The following is an 18683-nucleotide window of genomic DNA, read 5'->3' on the forward strand; positions in this document are numbered from 1 at the left end:
CTGCCAAGGGGAGGAAGTAAGCCACCTGGGAAGCCCACCTAACCCCTTAATCCCCGTCCTCTCCTGAGGGAGACGGAGTCTTGGGAGATGGTGCAGAATGTAGCAATTGAGAATTCAGACCTAGGATTCAGGCTGATGAACTTGAACTCTAGCTGTGTGACCTTGGGCAAGCTTCTCAACCTCTCTGAGCCTTATGTGCCTCATCTGAGAACCATAAGATGGTGTCCATTTACAGGACACTGGTTAAGTAAACCCATTCTGCAACAGTTTGGCAGAGAAGTTAAATGTGCTAGTTCAAGACGCAGCCAGACTGGCATGACCATATACTATCTGTGTGATATGGGCAAGGTAATAAATCTGTCTCAACCTCAGTTTTATAATCTGTTAAATGGGGGTGATTGGGACCTGCCCGGTGGCGCAGCGGTTAAGTTCACATGTTCCGCTTTGGTGGCCCGTGGTTTGCTGGTTCGGATCCCGGGTGCAGACATGGCACTGCTTGGCACGCCATGCTGTGGCAGGCGTCCCACATATAAAGCAGAGGAAGATGCACACAGATGTTAGCTCAGGACCAGTCTTCCTCAGCAAAAAGAGGAAGATTGGCAGCAGATGTTAGCTCAGGGCTAATCTTCCTCAAATAAAATAAAATAAAATAAATAAATGGGGGTGATTATCAAACCCAGCTGATGAGCTTGTTGAGAAGTTTACATGAGTCTAAATTCGTAAAGCTGAGTTTGTAAAGAACTATGTCAAACATGCCTTAGGAGCGTCAGCCAGCACCGTGCTGTCATTGCATCTTCCACACAGTGGACCCCTGCAGCCATTTAAACAATCAAATAAGATAATATCTGTCCATTCATCCATTCAATAAATATTTATTAAGCACCTACTATGTGCCAGGCACTATTCTAGGCACTAGGGATACGGCAATGATGAAAACAGAGCAAAAGTGGGAAGTGGATGGACCCCCCACTGCCTGTCCTTGAGGAGCTTATGTTCTCACGGGGCAGACAGCGAATATACTAAGTAAGTAAATAAATTATATAGTATATTGGTAAGTGACACATGCTACTAAAAGAATAATAAAGCATAGTAGGGGGACAGGAAGTGGTGGGTGGCAATCTTAATCAAGTGGTCAGGGTAAATCCCACTGGAAGGTGACATTTGAGCAAAAATGTGACAAAGGTGAATAGGTGAGTCGTGCAGGTATCTGGGGTCAGAGCTCTCAGGCAGAGGAGCAGCAAATGCCCTAAGACAGGCTTGGGCCTGGTGTTGACAAGGGATAGTCAGGAGGCCAGACTGGCTGGAGCAGAAGGAGCAGAGGAGGGCATAGGAGGAGGTGAGCCAGAGAGGGAATGGCCAGATCACGCGGAGCTCGTGGGCCGCGGCAAGGACGTTGCCTTTTACTCTAAGGGACACAGAATTCCTTGGAGGAGTATAGAACCTCGTCTAGCTTTACCAGGATCACACTGCTGCTGTGCAGAGGAGAGACTGGGCGGGGAGCAAGGCTGGAGGAGAGAGACCAGTCAGGATTCTGTTGTGATAATCTCGGTAGGGGATGACGGTGGCTCAGACCAGGAGCAGTGACGGTGATGAGAAGTGGTCAGCTTCTGGGTACAGCTTGAAGGGAGAGCCCATGGGATTTGCTGGTGGGTGGGGTATGGGGTTTGAGAGCAAGACAGAAGCCATGGATGTCTGAGGTTTGGGCCTGAGCAACTGGGGAAATGGCGTTGCCAACAATTGAAATGGGGAAGACGGCAGGAGGAGAAGGTTTGAAGCCTTCATCAGGAGTTCTGTTTCGGACAGATTAAATTTTGGGGTTTTTTTCCTGAGGAAGATTAGCCCTGAGCTAACGGCTGCCAATCCTCCTCTTTTTGCTGAGGAAGACTGGCCCTGAGCTAACATCCATGCCGATCTGCCTCTACTTTATATGTGGGACACCTACCACAGCATGGCGTGCCAAGCAGTGCCATGTCTGCACCTGGGATCCGAACGGGGGAACCCCGGGCTGCTGAAGCAGAACGTGCAAACTTAACTACTGCACCACCCAGCCGGCCCCATGGACAGGTTAGGTTTGAGACATCTGAGTGGAGATGTAGAGTAGGCAATTTGATAAAAGGTTCTGGAGTTCAGGGGTGTGACTCAGGCTAGAGAGAGAAAATCGGGAGTTGCCGGTGTCAAGATAGTATTTAAAACCACAAGACTGGATGAGATCACCGAGGGTGTGAATGAAGATAGAGAGAAGTTCAAGGCTGAGGCTCAGGGGCGTGACAATGTTCAGAGGTCCGGGAGGAAGACGCAAAAGAGCTGAAAAGAGGAGGAAAACCAGGAGGGTACCAGTCCAGAAGCCAAGTGAGGGAAGCATTCCAGGAGGAAGGAGCAATCAGCTGGTGACAGGTGGCCTTGGATTTGAGCACCGGGAGCTCCTTGGTGGTCTTCATAAGAGCCGATGTGGAATGGTCTCCTAGATAGTTAAGTCAAAAAACCCAAATGTAATACAGTGTGGACAGGAGACTGCCACTGAGTAAAAGAAGTCAGGGATCACATATCCATATGTACGTTTGTGTGGACAAAGAATGTCTCATTTCTGAAGATACACAAGAAACTATTAACCGTCGTTGCCTTTGGGGAGAGGAACTGAGAAAAGGAGTTTCCTGGAGTGAGAGGAATCTCATATTTCACTGGTAGTTGTTAGGCTATTAAAATATTTTTCATCAAACAGGGGCCATCCCAGTGGCACAGTGGTTAAGTTCACACACTCCACTTTGGCGGCCTGGGGTTCACCAGGTTGGATCCCGGGTACAGGCCTATGCATTGCTTATGAAGCCACGCTATGGCAGGCATCCTACATATAAAAAGCAGAGGAAGATGAGCATGAATGTTAGTTAGCCAGTCTTCCTCAGCAAAAAAAGAGGAGGATTGGTGATGGATGTTACCTCAGGGATAATCTTCCTCAAAAAAAATAATAATAATATTTTTCATAAAATAGATATTACTTTTTCATCAAAAGTAGTTATAAAAAGGAAAAACTTGTAAACTATTATGAAATCAGAAAAATATATGAAGTGCTGGTGCACAACAGAAGTCCAGTAAATGTCCATTTCCTGTTGAAAGGGTTGTTGGGAGAAAGGGAAACTTTTGAGGTTCTCTTGTGGGTTGACATGTCCTTCAGCAAGCTGAAAATGAATCTGAGTTTTCTTTTTCCAGCATCTTTTTAAAATAACATTATCCCATGGAACCAAATTTGCATTATCATACTTTAAAACATTTAAAACAATTCCTTACTGTCATCTAAAACCCAGTTCATATTTAAATATCCCTAATTGCCTCTAAAAGTTTCCTTCACAATGGGTTTGTCCAAACCAGGATCCAAACCAAGGCTTTGCGTTGTCTGTTGAGCTCTTTGGACCTTGACCAGTTCCCCTGGTGAAAAGACCAGGTTGATTGTCCGGCAGAAGGGCCAACACTCTGGATTTGGCTGGTTGCTTCCTTGTGGTATCATTTAGCTTGTTCCTCTATCCCTACATTTCCTGGAAACTGGAAGTTAGACATAAAGTCTTGATTAGATTGAAGTTAAAAGCTTTGGGCCAAAATACATTATAGACGGTGTTAGGTAGATGAGAAAGTACATAAGGTCTGGTTGTGCTAAGATTTTTACATATGTATTCACCCACGTAATCACAGCCCAAATCAAGACAGAGAACATTCCTAGCTCCTCAGCTGACTCCCTCTCATGTAGCCCACCGAGATAACAGCCCCCACACAAAGGAAGCCTCTAGTCTGACTTTTATCACAAAGATGAGTTTTGCCTGCTTCTGCTCTTCACATAAATGGGATTTCATAATATGAACTCTTCCACTCCTATGGTGGTGAGTATCAAGGTTTTCCCCACTATTGTCTTATTTCACTGGATGAATATGCCACAATTTTGTTGTCCGTTCCCCTGCTGATAAACCTCCTAATAGTTTTAACACCAATTGATAATCTTGCCTAAATTGATGATTTCCTCAAAAGTTGCTGTCATCCTCAGAAAAAGGGGGATGGGGGAAAGTCACTGAGGCTCTGAAACTGGTTTTCGAAGAGCTCTTCAATACGTTGCTTCAGGGACTTCTACGGCCACCCCGCGAAGAAGGATGTGTCCTCCCCGTTATGCTGAACGAGGACCCCCATGGGTGATGTGCCCAGCTGAAGGTCACACAGTGATGACAGAGTGGGGCCCGACTCCTCACGCTGGGCTCGCCCCACCATTCCCTGTTACTGTGTGAAGACAAAGAGGTCAAGGACAGGAACCCTCTTCTCAAGGCCACCAGAGGAAAGAAGGAAGGAAATACTCAGAGAAGCAAGGCGGTGCAATCAAGTTTCGAAATGTACCTAGCTGCGGCAACACACCCCTTGTACAGGCCAATAAACTGAGGCCGAGTGAGAAAGCCAACAGCAGCCAGCTCTGCCCGGGGCCTGAGCAAGGCCACGTTCCAAGGACTGCGAGGCCAGAGCCTCCTTGGGTGATGCTAGCTCACTGCTTACCCCAATATATTCACGCCCAAAGCCTAAGTGGTAAAAAGCAGTGACCAGGCCTGTGCATGGGGATTTGTCTCCAGGATTGCCCGCTTCTGTGATGGCTGTGCTCCCTCCGAGGCCTGGGAAATGTCCCTCTCGAAGCCATCATCCATGCCAAACATTTAGTGACATTCCTTTAATCCTCTGTGGCACGTAGAAAACACAGCTATGACTAACTATATTAAGAAATGCCATCTACAGACCACCCCTGGCAGCCTCATGTGCCCCAGTGACGTCCACCCTCTGGGGTTATGGGGAAAGAGGCCCCTGGTGGCCTCCCAGGTCCTAAATTGCTTTTCCTGGCACAGTCCCGCCCTCTGGGCTCTGCCAGACAGAGAACTGCAGAGGGACCTCATTTTACGAGAACCCTAGAATTAAAAAAGGAAAAAAAAAAAAGCTCGCAGTACATGTGCTCCAGTGGTTGAGGCTTCATCAGCCCCGTCTAGGGTCTAAAACGTGGTTCCGTCTCCGGCAGTCGAATGCAGAAAGGGAAGCGAACCCACACAGGACACAAGAGCTGCGTGCTGCTTCAACTTAAATGAGCACCTGGATCTCTTGGAATCTTGTGAAAGTGCCCACACTGACTCAGTGTAGCCTGGGGTGGAGCCTGAGACCCCACATTTCCAGCAGATGATGCTGATGCTGCTGGTCCATGGGGATCTCTGAGCAGTAAGATGCTAGAAGCTATAATAAAACACTAACTCAGGGGCTGGCCTGGTGGTGCAGCGGTTAAGTGCGCATGTTCCGCTTCGGCAGCCCAGGGTTCGCTGGTTCGGATCCCGGGTGCAGACACGGCACCGCTCATCAAGCCATGCTGTGGTAGGCGTCCCACATAGAAAGCAGAGGAAGATGGGCACGGATGTTAGCTCAGGGCCAGTCTTCCTCAGCAAAAACAGGAGGATTGGCAGTAGTTAGCTCAGGGCTAATCTTCCTCAAAAAAAAAAAAAAGAAAACGTTAAATCAGTGGTTCTCTGGCTGCACATTGGAATCACTGAAGTGCTTTTAAAAACAAATATGTGTCTCTGTCTGTCTGCACCCCACCCTGGACCAATAGATCAGAATTCTTGGAAGGGCGTGGAGAGAGTCAGGCCCAAAAAATAAACAAGAGAGGCACCTTGCAGTCACCAGTGATGATAATGTGCAATGAAGCAGAGTACAATTTTAAAATCCTCTGCCTCTAAGATCAACATAAAAAAATGCAAGAAATGAAAGTCTTCGCTGGGATGTTGGATGCACGTGGGGCTTAAGAACTATTGCACTGCACCAATATATGGGGAGAAATGAGCCACAAAGTTATCTTCATCATCGTTTGTAATCGGGTACCCAATGTTCCTCACGTAATAGCTACCATGCGTGCATTTATAAGGCTCCTACAGAATGCACACAGGGTCACATTGAGTCCTCATAACAGCTCTATGCTGGGGCCACAGTTATTTCTTCTCATTTTATTTTATTTTTTTCTGTTTTTTTTTCCCCAAATCCCCCCAGTACATAGCTGTATATTGTTAGTTGTGGGTCCCTCTAGTTGTGGCATGTGGGATGCCGCCTCAGCATGGCCTAATGAGCAGTGCCATGTCTGCACCCAGGATCCGAACTGGAGAAACCCTGGGCCACCAAAGCGGAGCGTACGAACTTAACCCCTCGACCACGGGGCAGGCCCCTCCTCTCATTTTAAATCTGTGGAAACTGAGGGGCCTAGAAGTTAAGGAACTCCCCCAAGGTCAGAGTGAGTGACTGGTAAGGCTGGAGTTGACTTCAGGGCCAGCTGATCCCAGAGCTCCTACTGGAAACCCCGGATCAGCAAACTACAGCCAGACCGACCCCGCCACCAGTGGCTTTTGTACAGCCCATAAGCCAAGAATGGTTCTTCCATTTTTTTAAATAGTTGGTAGAAAAGAATCCAAAGAAGAAGAGTAATTCATGACATGAAAATTATATGAAATTCTGATCTCAGCGTCCATGAATCGTTTTCTTGGTGCACAGCCACACCCACTCTTTTCCATCTCGTCTGTGGCCGCTTTCCTGCTGCAACGGCAGAGCTGAGTCATTGTGACAGAGACCATATGGCCGGCAAAGGCCAAAATGTTTATATCTGGCCCTTTCTAGAAAAGGTTTGCCGACCCCTGCTCTAAATGGTTACACTGTTTATAAATTCTCCACTTTTCTTTTTTTTACACTTAAATGAGTACCTTTTTTACCCCCAAACTGCTAAATTCAAGCATGTATAAAAGTGCTTTTATAGGGTCATTTAACAATAAACCAGTCAGTTGCTTGTCCGAGATTTCTGGTGAATCAGTTCAAGTTCATGAATGCAAAGGTCTTGTGTGTTCAGATGTGGGAGGCCGTAAAAACATTTAACAAAAGGAAGTCTCAGGGCTGGCCCTGTGGTGCAGCGGTTAAGTGTGCACGTTCCACTTTGGCAGCCTGGGGTTCACCAGTTTGGATCCCGGGTGTGGACATACACACCACTTGTCAAGGCATGTTTAGGCAGGCGTCTCTCATAGAAAGTAGAGGAAGATGGGCACGGATGTTAGCTCAGGGCCAGTCTTCCTCAGCAAAAACAGGAGGATTGGCAGCAGTTAGCTCAGGGCTAATCTTCCTATAAAAAAAAAAAAATGAAAATGAAAGAAAAAAAGGAAAAGGCAAGCAGAGCCAGCCCCGATGGCCTAGTGGTGCTCCCACTTCAGCAGCCTGGGTTCGGTCCCTGGGCGTGGAACCACACCGCCTGTCTGCCAGTAGCCACGCTGTGGTGGCAGTTCACATAGAAGAACCAGAAGGATTTACAGCTAGAATGCACCAGGGCATTGGGGAGGAGTAAAAATAAAAAAAGGCAAGCAGCTGAGTAAGAAAATCAAAATGACAAACTAAAGAGGGTGAGGTACCCTCCAAGTTCTCACCACACGGTTGTAGGACATACAAAGCATTCATTTATTTATTTAATTTTTATTTTATTTTATTTTTATTTTTTTGAGGAAGATTAGCCCTGAGCTAACATCTGCCGCCAATCCTCCTCTTTTTGGTGAGGAAGACTGGCCCTGAGCTACATCCATGCCCATCTTCCTCTACTTTCTATGTGGGAAGCCTACCACAGCATGGCTTGATAAGCGGTACCATGTCTGCACCCGGGATCCGAACCAGCAAACCCCAGGCCGCCGAGAATCGGAACGTGCGCACTTAATCACTGTGCCACCAGGCCGGCCCCCAAAGCATTCATTTAGAAACATCTCGGGAGGCCAGTTCCATACTCTGGGAAGTCAGAGGAAAGAGACACAGTCTCTGACCTTAAGAAGTTCATGATCTAGTGGGAAACTCAGGTAAGTACGTACAGAGCCGTATGAGACCACCAGGAGAAGGTATCCTGGAAGACATCCTGGAGGAGGGAAGCCTAGAACGGCTGATTAGCAGGCGTCTCGAGGGCAGGTTTTGTGGGTTTCTCAACTCCATATTCCAGCTGCTCTGTTGCGGGCCTGTGCCTAACCTCTCAGAGGCATTCATCAAGCATTATTTTTAATTTGTTGGAAGGTACGAAGGGAAGGTGAGAGAATTACAGTGGAGGCCTCTGTGAGATAACCTTGGGCAGACTCTGCATCCTCCCTGGCTACGTGGGAAGAAAGGGGGAGGATTCTGGAAGACTTTTCAGTTTTGCTTTGTTTTTTAACTTTCAAACTCATAGACACTGCTTGAGGGATTTTTGGAAAGAAAGACACTATGGAAGAAAAAATTGCGTAACAATCACCACATTGTTTCCTTCCAGTGCATTTTCTATAGATAGATAACAAGTTCTTATTTTAATTTTGTATCCTGCTTTTTGGCCTCTCATCTTCATTCCCTAAGCATCTTCTATGTTGCAGCAGCCTTAATAATCCTTAGTTTTAACGACTGCCTAATATTCTGCCTAATGATTAGGCCAACTCACTTAACGGGTCCCCTGATATTGGACACCTGAGTTATTCTCTGGTTTCAGTCTTACTGAGAGGATTAAGCAATTCGCTTAAGTACAGCCTTGCCGTGGAAGCGTCAGCAATTATTCTTGCTGGAGGAATGGCTTTATTCCTGAAGCTTACTTATGATTTTGTCCTTGGACATGACTCCTCAGAAAAGAATAACGGGATCAATCTCCTCCAGTAACAAGAAGTCAAAGGTATTTCCCAAAGGCTGCCACTGACTTCGACTTATGGGGTAGTTTCTGGAAGGGTGGTGGAAGGGCGGCACCTACCTGAATTACCAGCACAGTCCTCCTTTGACAGGTGCCCTCACTCCCTTTAAAGACACCAGTTGGTCTCAGTTGTTTCTCATAGTTACATGCAGCCCCCAAAGGTTGCCAGACTGAGCAAGTAAAAATACAGGAGGCCAGCTAAATTTGAATGTCCGATCAACAATGGGTGATTTTTTAGTATAAGTATGTCTCAAATGGACCATGAGATGTACTTAGACTTAGAAAAAACTCTCGTTGTTGATCGGAGGTTCAAATTTAACTGGGCCTCCTGTATTTTATCTGGCAACCCTTCGCCCGAAGACCCCATCCAATCTATGAAGCCACCTCGAAGTGAATGTGACCTTTATCTGCCACCTGGGGTCGGTCCCTCCGCTTCTGCGGGGAGTGGGACTCTCCGTGTGGATTGGATGCCATATTAGGAAAGCTGGGCATGGCCTAGAGCAGCTGGGTTTGTTTGCTTTGTTGGGTAAAGATTTTGCCTGCTGACATTAGTGGGTAAAGGTTTGTTTTCTTTTGGGAGAGCCAGAAATATCCAGGCAGGCCTGGCCCCAGAGCATTGGCGGGATAGGTCAGAGCAGCTTCTCCCATGTCGTCCCCGAGGAGAGCCCCTCAAGGATTTTAGGCCCGGTGGGAAGAGAAAGGAGCATGTGAGCCTTAAGAAGCAGACGGCGGGGGGCTGTGGGGGGCTTCCAGCTGAAGGAGACGTCGGGGACCATCCCCCCCACAGGCTGGTGTGAAAGACTCTGCAGACCCGCGGGAAGCCCTCTGGACAACTCTCCTGACGGCCTCTGCGCACCCCGAGCACTCCCCTCCACCAGGGCAGCCCGTTGTGCAGCCACACCCCGACTTCCAGAAAGCTCTTTGTCTTTTGTGCCCAATTTCCAACTCCCTCAGGGTAGAATCACACTTTTTTATCTTCTAACCTAAGACTGAGGTCACCGAGGAGCCCTCCTTTTTGACCTCTGCAGTGTGAACACTGACCTCCCTCCTGGACTTGGGTCACTGGTCAGGAGTGCCAGACATCACTGGGACACGTGGCAACCTTGCAAAACCCTTCTGCCCACTGAACGCGCTTCAAAGAGGAGAAGCTGGTCACCCCACCCAGACCCACCCGCTGGTCTTCACTCTCCAGGCCAAGACAGCCCCCTTTCCTCCAGCTGGGTGGCCTCCTCTGACCCCGCTCCAGGCCCAGCTGGGCCCGCCATCGGCCTCAGGGCAGAGTCAAATTCTCCTTCCTTGAAGTATGCAGCAACATGTCTACTCATGTGGCCTCGGGCCAAACTAGCTTTTTTGACTGGTTCCACCACTTCATAGATAAGGAGGCTAAGTGGTCCAGCTGTTGCCACACAGCAAGTTGGTGCCAGAGCAACACCTTGAACCCAGGTCTCTGGCTCCTAAGCCAGACTACTTTCTACTATCACACACTTTCCTACCCGGAGCGTATCAGGAGGGCGTATGCCTGCTGGCTCCGCGAGAGGACAGGGAGTGCCCGGTGTTCAAAACCCAGGCCTCGCACTTGCTGGGTGTGTGACATTGAGAACACCCCGGCCTCACTACTGAGCCTCAGTTTCCTTATCTGTAAAATGGGGATAATGATAGCACCTCACTCAAGGGTTTTCCCAAAGGATTGAAACTGATGGTCCTTATGCAGTACTCGGCCCAGTGCTGGGCATGCAACAAGCATTTGGTGGGCGTCGGGAACCATCTTGCTGTCGTAAAACCTGCCTAAAGTATGATTTGAGCGGAGAAAGGGATGGTGGCACTTGCCCTGGTCAAAAATCTCAAAGTCATACAAAACGGGGGGTTGGATGTAAGTCAACCTTGACTTCGAAATCTTGTATCCTCTTCCGAGATGATGCTGACCACACTGTGAGGTACCCTTCTAGGGATGGGAATTAGATCCTGGATAAACCCACTCATATCCACCCCATCACGGCGGGCTCACAATGTGCCAGGCGCTGTTCTAGGCCTGGGGATGCATCAACGAAAGAAGCAACGCCTTGCCCTCCTGCAGCTCACATTCTAGTCTCAGAGACAGGCAAGACACACGCGCAAAAGGTGTGGACCACGAGCGCGGGGAGAGGGGGTCGTTGAGAAGAAAAGCAGAACGAGGGCCCGGCTGTGGTTCTCGCCCTGGACCGCAGCGCCGCCTAGCGGACACTTTGGGTATTTCCGGGGGCTTTGTCGGTTGTCGCATTGATGAGGGGGCACACCAGGCGCGGAGCTGGCCGGTGTCGGGGCCACCGGACATGAAAGATCAAGACTGACCGCCTCGAGCAGCTCTAGAATGTCCCCGCAGACATCCATGTAGGTGAAAAATCTGCTTAAATTGTATGAACCTGGAACCTGACTTTGTTTTGTAATTAAGCACAAAGTATTTTGTACACAGATTTGTCACTGCATTTTCAGGACTTCAGGAATTATGTATACAGAGGGAGAGTGATACTCTGTTTTGTTTACACTCCACCAAGAGTTATTCACTGTTTTGGAAAAACACATCTCTGTGGAATTTGAGTCAACATGTCACCTCTTTGTCACGGTCACATTTGTAAGAAGTCTAGGTGTAGATGCTGACAGCTGCCAGAACATCTGTATGGTAAAATACATGTCAAATTATTAAACATTAATTTACTTTTACTTCTCCTTTAAATTATATAGTACGTCCTACTGATTTTTTTTTTAAGTGTGGGCTTAGGTAGGTTTTATTATCGTGAATTTACTTCACGCTTATAAAATGTTATAAAAGGGGGCATTAGAGTAAATGTGCTAAAGAGCAGAGGCCATGCTGGAGGGAGGAAGGAAGGAGCCTCGAGCATATCTGAGGAGGCGTGTTCCAGGCGGAAGGAACAGCCAGTGTGAAGACACACGGGCACCGAGGGAGAGAGAGGGGGAAGGGGGGCCGTCGTCTCTGGCTGTGCCCCTTTGTCAGCGCTGAGGACTCAGGACTCAGCTGGTAGGACAGGCGTGTCCAGCAGCCAGGACCAAGCAGGGAAGAGATATAATTTGATTTCCTTTTTTTTTTGAAGCTCACTGTGGTTGCCCAAAGGAGAGCAGCTAGCAATTCTACTGCAGTGGTCCCGCCGTGACAATAGCTTAGATGAGGGCAGGAGGCCCAAGGTGTCAGATTTGTGATGTATTTTGAAGGTAAAACCCACAGGATTTGCTGATGGAAGTGTGATTTTAAAAAAAACCCACACTCAGTAGTCAAGGACTCGCCTCTCAGAGAAAGGATGAGAGAGGGAGACAGCTGGCTAACCCATGGGGGAGAGTCAGGTTTTCAGTTAGGAGATTAAATTGAGAGAGGTTTTGCATTTTGAAAATACAACAGATCTCTAAAAATATAAAAGATTAAACCTATTTTTAAAAGAACAGGGTATTTTTAAGTTGGGAGGTAGGTTTAGGGGTGGGGGCTGTTTTATTATTACACTTTATAACTTGCATATGTGTGTTACATATTTTCTTTTGTACTTGTTAAATATCACATGAGAGTGCTTTTTTAAAAAGCTTGGCACTGACATCTTTTGTGAGCCTGGGACTGTATTTCCTGGGCAAAGGCAGCACTAGCCAGAGCGTGGGCAGTCTCAGAAGGAACAGGGCGGGTGAAGTAAGGGCTTGGGGCTCCCAGCAGGACAGTGGCTCTGGGCTGAGAGGGTTCAAGTTCTGGCCTTGATGCTTGCCAAATGCCCTTGAGAAGAAGGTTCGCGCAACTCTCCGAGACTCAGTATTCTCACCTGTAAAATGGGGGCCAGAATAGTGCCTCCCCCAGTATTGCTGTGAGGATTGAAAAGAGACAATGTGTGCAAAGCCTCTGGCACAGTGCCAGGCACAGGCACAGTTGTCCCCGAGGGTGGGATCAGAGGACAAGAAGGGGCTTCGCTGGATGCCCTTGAAGAGTAGCTGCCTGAGCGTCAGGCTCCCTGCCTAGCGCTGGAGAAGCATCCAGGTTTTGTGCCTCCAGGGTCCTCCTTTGAGGGTGTCCTGCAGGCCAGCCCCTTCGGGTAGCACCTTCCTTCTTCAAACAGAGGCAAAGCCACTCCCAGCTTCCCCAGGGCCCAGGGGTGAGGTGACGATGTTTTCTCCAGGAGGTTGGTTTGCTCTGTCCCTATAAGAAAGCAAAGGGGAGGCCAGATTGTAAGGAGGAGGCTATCTGATGGGCAGGGGAAAGTAAAGGGATTGATATTATCTCGAAATGTGCATCTGGTCTCCCCCTGCCCTTGGTCAGACTGAGGACCTGGCAGGGTCAGGCCTGAGGATTGGTCCGTACAGGGAGACTGAGCCCATGTGGAGATACAGTGAGGATAACGGGATCCGGTTTCTCACCGTCAGAGAAGAGAGTAACTTTCTATGGAAAAGGGGTCAGACCAGAGGGTCAACCCTGTGTGTTGGACTGGAATTGGAGCTGTTGGTGTAAACTCATGGTTTGGTTTTGTTTTGTTTTTGTGAGGAAGATTAACACTGAGCTAACTGCTGCCAATCCTCCTCTTTTTGCTGAGGAAGACTGGCCCTGAGCTAACATCCATGCCCATCTTCCTCTACTTTACATGTGGGACGCCTACCACAGCATGGCTTGCCAAGCGGTGCCAGGTCTGTACCCGGGAGCCGAACCAGTGAACCCCAGGCCGCCGAAGTGGAACGTGAGAACTTAACCGCTGCGCCACTGGGCTGGCCCCTACGTGGTTTTTAAATATACGTAGATATGGAAGTTGCTATTGTATGTATGTATCTACACTCATACGCGTAGATACACACACACATGCATATATACACATAGGCTCACACGTATAGTTCTCGCTCTGTCTCCTGGAAAGCCTAGAATGAGTGGCAGCTTAGTAGCAATAAGCCCTCCTAGGGCCCGGGACGTGGTCTCTAATTACCATTCTCCACTAAAAGAACTGAAACTCATTATTGAAATGGCTGATTCCAAGGCTGGAGAAAGGAAATTACAAGATGAACATGGAACATCTTCCGCCAAAGTAAGGAAATACTCAATACACAAATAATGTGCTTGTATCAAAGGAACACAGGAGCCCGCCGAAGGAGCTCCCCGTAGTCAAAGCCAAAACAATGGGGACGTTTGTTTGGCTCTTTTTGGAAGCTGTGAGCACCTTAATGGTTTACTGAGTGTCTTAGTCCGCTCAGCTGCTGTAACAAAATTCCCATAGACTGAGCGGCTTACAAACAACAGAAATTTATTTCTCACAGCTCTGGAGTTTGGGAAGTCCAAGATCAAAGTGCCAGAAGATTCGGTGTCTGGGGAGGGCCTGATTCCTGGTTCATAGGTGGCCATCTTCTCACCGTGCCCTCGCATTGAAGGGTCAGGGGGGCTCTCTGGGGTCTCCTTGTAAGGGCACTAATCCCATTCATGATGGCTCTGTCTGCATGATCTAATCACCTCCCAGAGGCCCCCACCTCCTAAAGTCATTAAATTCCGAGTTAGGATTTAACATATGAATTTTGGGGGGACACAAACATTCAGTCTATTGAACTGAGTATGGGAGAGAGTGTAGGTTTGGCTGCTATAACAAAAACCCAAAGATTGGCCAAAGCCAAGCAAATAGAAGTTTAATTCTCTGGCACTTACAAGTCGAGCTGGCATGGTGCCTCTTCTCGGCGAAGTCATTAGGGATCCAGGCTCCTGCTATCTTGTTTCTCTGTATCCTCAACACTCATCTTCTACCTCATGGGTCAATATGGCTGCTCCACCTCCTGCCAGCACACCCTGTTCCAGTGAGAAGGACAGGAGAAAAGAAGGAAGAGGTGAGTATGTGCCTTCCCTTTCAGGACATGACTTAGAACTTTCACATATCACTTCTGGTCACATCCCCCTGTCTAGAACACAGTCACCAGGTCACGCCAACCTGCAAGGGAGGCTGAAGAAAAAATGTAGTATTTAGCGGAGCAACTCTATACCTAGCTAAAAATTATGCTACCATGTAAGAAAAGGATAACAGAAATTGGGGAACAGTTATCAGTCTCTGCCACTCTTACAAATAAATTCCTTGTTTTGCTTTGGTTAAACGGAGTTGATTTCTATTGCATATGACCAACATGACAGGAATATGGGGGAGCTGGCCCAGTGGCACAGCGGTTAAGTTCACATGTTCAGCTTCTCGGCGGCCCAGGGTTCGTCAGTTCGGATCCCGGGTGAAGACACGGCATCGCTTGGCAAAAGCCATGCTGTGGTAGGCGTCCCACAGATAAAGTAGAGGAAGATGGGCATGGATGTTAGCTCAGGGCCAGTCCTCCTCAGCAAAAAGAGGAGGATTGGCAGCAGTTAGCTCAGGGCTAATCTTCCTCAAAAAAGAATAAAAAAGAATGTGGGAAAAGGGGACATTAACTTTTATTGGCCATCTCCTGGGCCCCAGGCACTGCGTCTAGATGATGTCTTTTAACAGTGGCTCAATAAAGTTGGGTCTCACAGGTCAGAATACTGAGGCTCAGAGAGGCACAGTGACTTGCTCACAGTCACAAGGCATAAGTGACAGAGCTGGAGTCTGAACCTAGATCCCTGGGATCCCAAAGTTCAGGTGCTCGCATGGTACCACACTTGAGGTGCCCCTCTTCCTTTGCCCCAGGCACTCCCCAGCCCCTAACCACCCCTCGCCCCACTGGGGCTGGGAACGCACTGGCCATAGCGATTCCTGCCCCTCACCCTCAGCGTGTGTCATGGCCTGTCTGCGGTTGGCGTCGGCTCCCTCACCAATGTTGACGCCATCCTCAGTCACGCCCCTTTGTGCTTAGACAGTCGGCTGTGTCTGTAGCTACACCCTGATTTCATGATTAGAAGTTGGGTGTTAGGACACACCCCGGTCATCCCTCAGTCACCCATGTGCTCCCAAATATGACAGTGATAAATGCTTTCCTGGAGCAGCTCCCAGTGTAGCAAAAGACTCAAAAATAAGCACAAATTTGAAAGCACTGAAGATGCCGAGCTAGAGGGATGTTTGGGGCAAAGTGGGGGCACACAGGATGTGGGAGTCAGGAAGAGCTTCAGAGAAAAGAAGGTATTTGGTCCATGAATCTCCTGAAACTATACACAAGTGTTTGCGGGTCAGTGTGTGTTTCCCGCAGGGAGAAGGCCCATGCTCTTTATCAGATTCCCCAGATGATTGACAGCTCGTGGGCTAGAGACTCTGGGTTAGAGGTTGAGAAGGCTGCGGAGGCCGGGGGTGGGGTGGGCAGGAGAGGAGCTGGCAGGAAAGAGCCTGGAGACGCAAGGAGGGCAGGGGCCACTGCTCAGAGGGCCAGTCTGCTAAGGAGCATGGACTTCAGTCTAAGGCAATAGGCAGTTATTAACTAGGTGGGGTGTCTGTTTTACCCTTGGCCTATGTCACGTAACCCTCATAGCCCTGGATTGTCTCATGGTGTCTCCCAGACACTATGAGTACACAGAGAACTCCCTTCTCAACATCCGGGGAGGCTTCTCATGAGTCATGAAGCATGAGTAGGAGTCTGCCCAGCAGATTTTTTTTGGTTTTGAGGAAGATTAGCCCTGAGCTAACATCCACCACCAATCCTCTTTTTTGCTGAGGAAGACTGGCCCTGAGCTAACATCTGTGCCCATCTTCCTCTGCTTTCTACGTGGGACGCCTGCCACAGCATGGCTTGACAAGTGGTGTGTAGGTCTGCACCCGGGATCCAAACCAGTGAACCCCGGGCTGCCGAAGCTGAATGTGCGAACTTAACTGCTGCGCCACTGGGCTGGCCCCCCAATGTTTTAATTAGAAAGACTGCGCAGAGGGCCAGTCCTAGGGCTGAGTGGTTAAGTTCTCGCGCTCTGCTTCGGTGGCCCAGGGTTTCGCCGATTCGAATCCTGGGTGCGGACATGGCACTGCTCATCAGGCCATGCTGAGGCAGCATCCCACATGCCACAACTAGAAGGACCCACAACTAAAAATACACAACTATGTACCAGGGGGCTTTGGGGAGAAAAAGTAAAAATTAAAAAAAAAAAATCCAAAAAAAAAAAAAAAAGACTGGGCAGTAAGTTACAGAAATCTCCTGGAACTGTCTTAAACCCGGTGGCACTCTTGTAAATGTTTAATAACTAGCTTTTAGTGGGGGATCCTGATTTGTAGCATTTGCCAATTTCTGTGGTGTAAATACTGCCACCATGGTCTGTTTCAAGCTACTAAGGTGATGTCATTGAAAAAACATGTACAATTGACTTTCAGGAGCCAGTGTGAGCCAGCTCCAGCACACTATTGTTTAAACCCCATTTATTATAAGAATATAAGCATATCTCGTGGTGTACCCACAACGTTACTAACAATAATGTACAACTGAAATCTCACAAGGTTGTAATCTATCATAGTCTTAATAATAATAAAAAAAAAGAATATAAGCATATCTCTTGGGGACCAAGGCGGAGATGCACCCTGCTCTCAGGATCAGACTGGAAGCAGGAACCGAGTGCTTTTGCAATCTCAGCTATCCTTCCTTTTTCTCTTCACTTTCATTCCTCTGATTTCATTTTTCTCTCCCGTTGTGGCATATTGGCTTTCTCTGTTCCCCAGTCCATGGAGCAAAGAATGGCTATTGCCAACAGTTTCCAGGTTTTTGTGTCCATGTTGACAAGAGAGCAGCCAGACTGAAGCCTGGACTCTCTTAGTCCCAATTTCACATGCCCTAGAGAAGGAGTCTGCTGGCCCAGCTTGGGTCAGGTGCTCAGCCCTGGTCCAATCAGCTGTGATGAGGGGGCAGGATGTCATTATTCCAAGATGGCGACCAAGCCCTCTAACGCTGTGACCACAGGGTAGTCGGGGAAGGAGAAGGAACCAGAGAAAAAGGAAGCAAGATCTGAGCAACCTACTCCTTAGGTATCTTGACCAGCAGAAAATGGGGGAAAGAAATCATATAATAGTTCACGCTCTCTCTTCTAGTCTTTTAACTATCTGCTGCGGGTCCGTCATGAATTCATTCATTTATTTAGTCATTCAATCATGCCTTCAGCATTAATTTGACATTTATTGAATACATACTCTATTAGATACCAGGTAGGGCTAAAATCGAAGGGAAAGATGAATAAGATTTAGTCATCACCCTCAAAGAGTTGGCAATCTTGGAATGAAGCAAGCATCCATGATAATGCAACATGGAAAAAGCTTCGCAAGAAGTGCGTACTAAGTGCTGATCCCCTGAGGACGGCAACGGGGAGCTGCAGCCAGCAGCCTCCAAGATGGCTGGGTGGTCCTTGTCTCCTGGTCTTCACACACCTGTGTTGTCCCGGCCACACTGCACAGGCTTGGTCTGTGTGGCCAACAGAATAAAGTAGAAGTGATGATATGAAACTTGAGAGACTAGGTTATAAAAGACTGGCTTCCATCTTGAGTATGTTGTCTCATTCTCTTGGGCCACACGCTGTGGAGGAAGCCAGCTGCCGCGTCATGAGCAGCCCAATGGAAAAGGCCCATGTGGCCTGGAACTGAAGCCTTCTGCCAAGAGCCAGGTGAGTGAGCTTGGGAGCAGATCCTCCAGCCCTAGTCAAGCCTTCAGATGAGACTGCAGCCCTGCCAACAACTTGACTGCAACCTCATGAGAGACCCTGAGCCAGAACCACCCACCTAAGCCACTCTCAGATTCCTGATCCTCACAAATGGTGGGAGATAATAAGTATTTGTTGTTGGGAGTTGCAAAGTTTTGGAATAATTTGTTACACAGCCATAGATGACTAACACGGGAGGTGACATTCAAGGTGGATCTTAAAGGATGAACTCACAAAGCAGAAACAAAGAAAAGCATGCAAAGCAGAACATTCTAGCCATGCCATGTGCAAAGCTGTAGACAAGAAAGTGCAGGACATGAAGCGGGAACAGTAGCTTGGTCTGGCCAGAGCTTGAGCTGGCTGGGAGGAGACAGCACACGGCTGCCAAGATGGGCCAGGTACGAGAAGGGCTGTGGGTGCCATCAGTTT

Source organism: Equus asinus, chromosome 7 (assembly GCF_041296235.1).
Source record: "Equus asinus isolate D_3611 breed Donkey chromosome 7, EquAss-T2T_v2, whole genome shotgun sequence".
Classification (NCBI taxonomy): domain Eukaryota; kingdom Metazoa; phylum Chordata; class Mammalia; order Perissodactyla; family Equidae; genus Equus; species Equus asinus.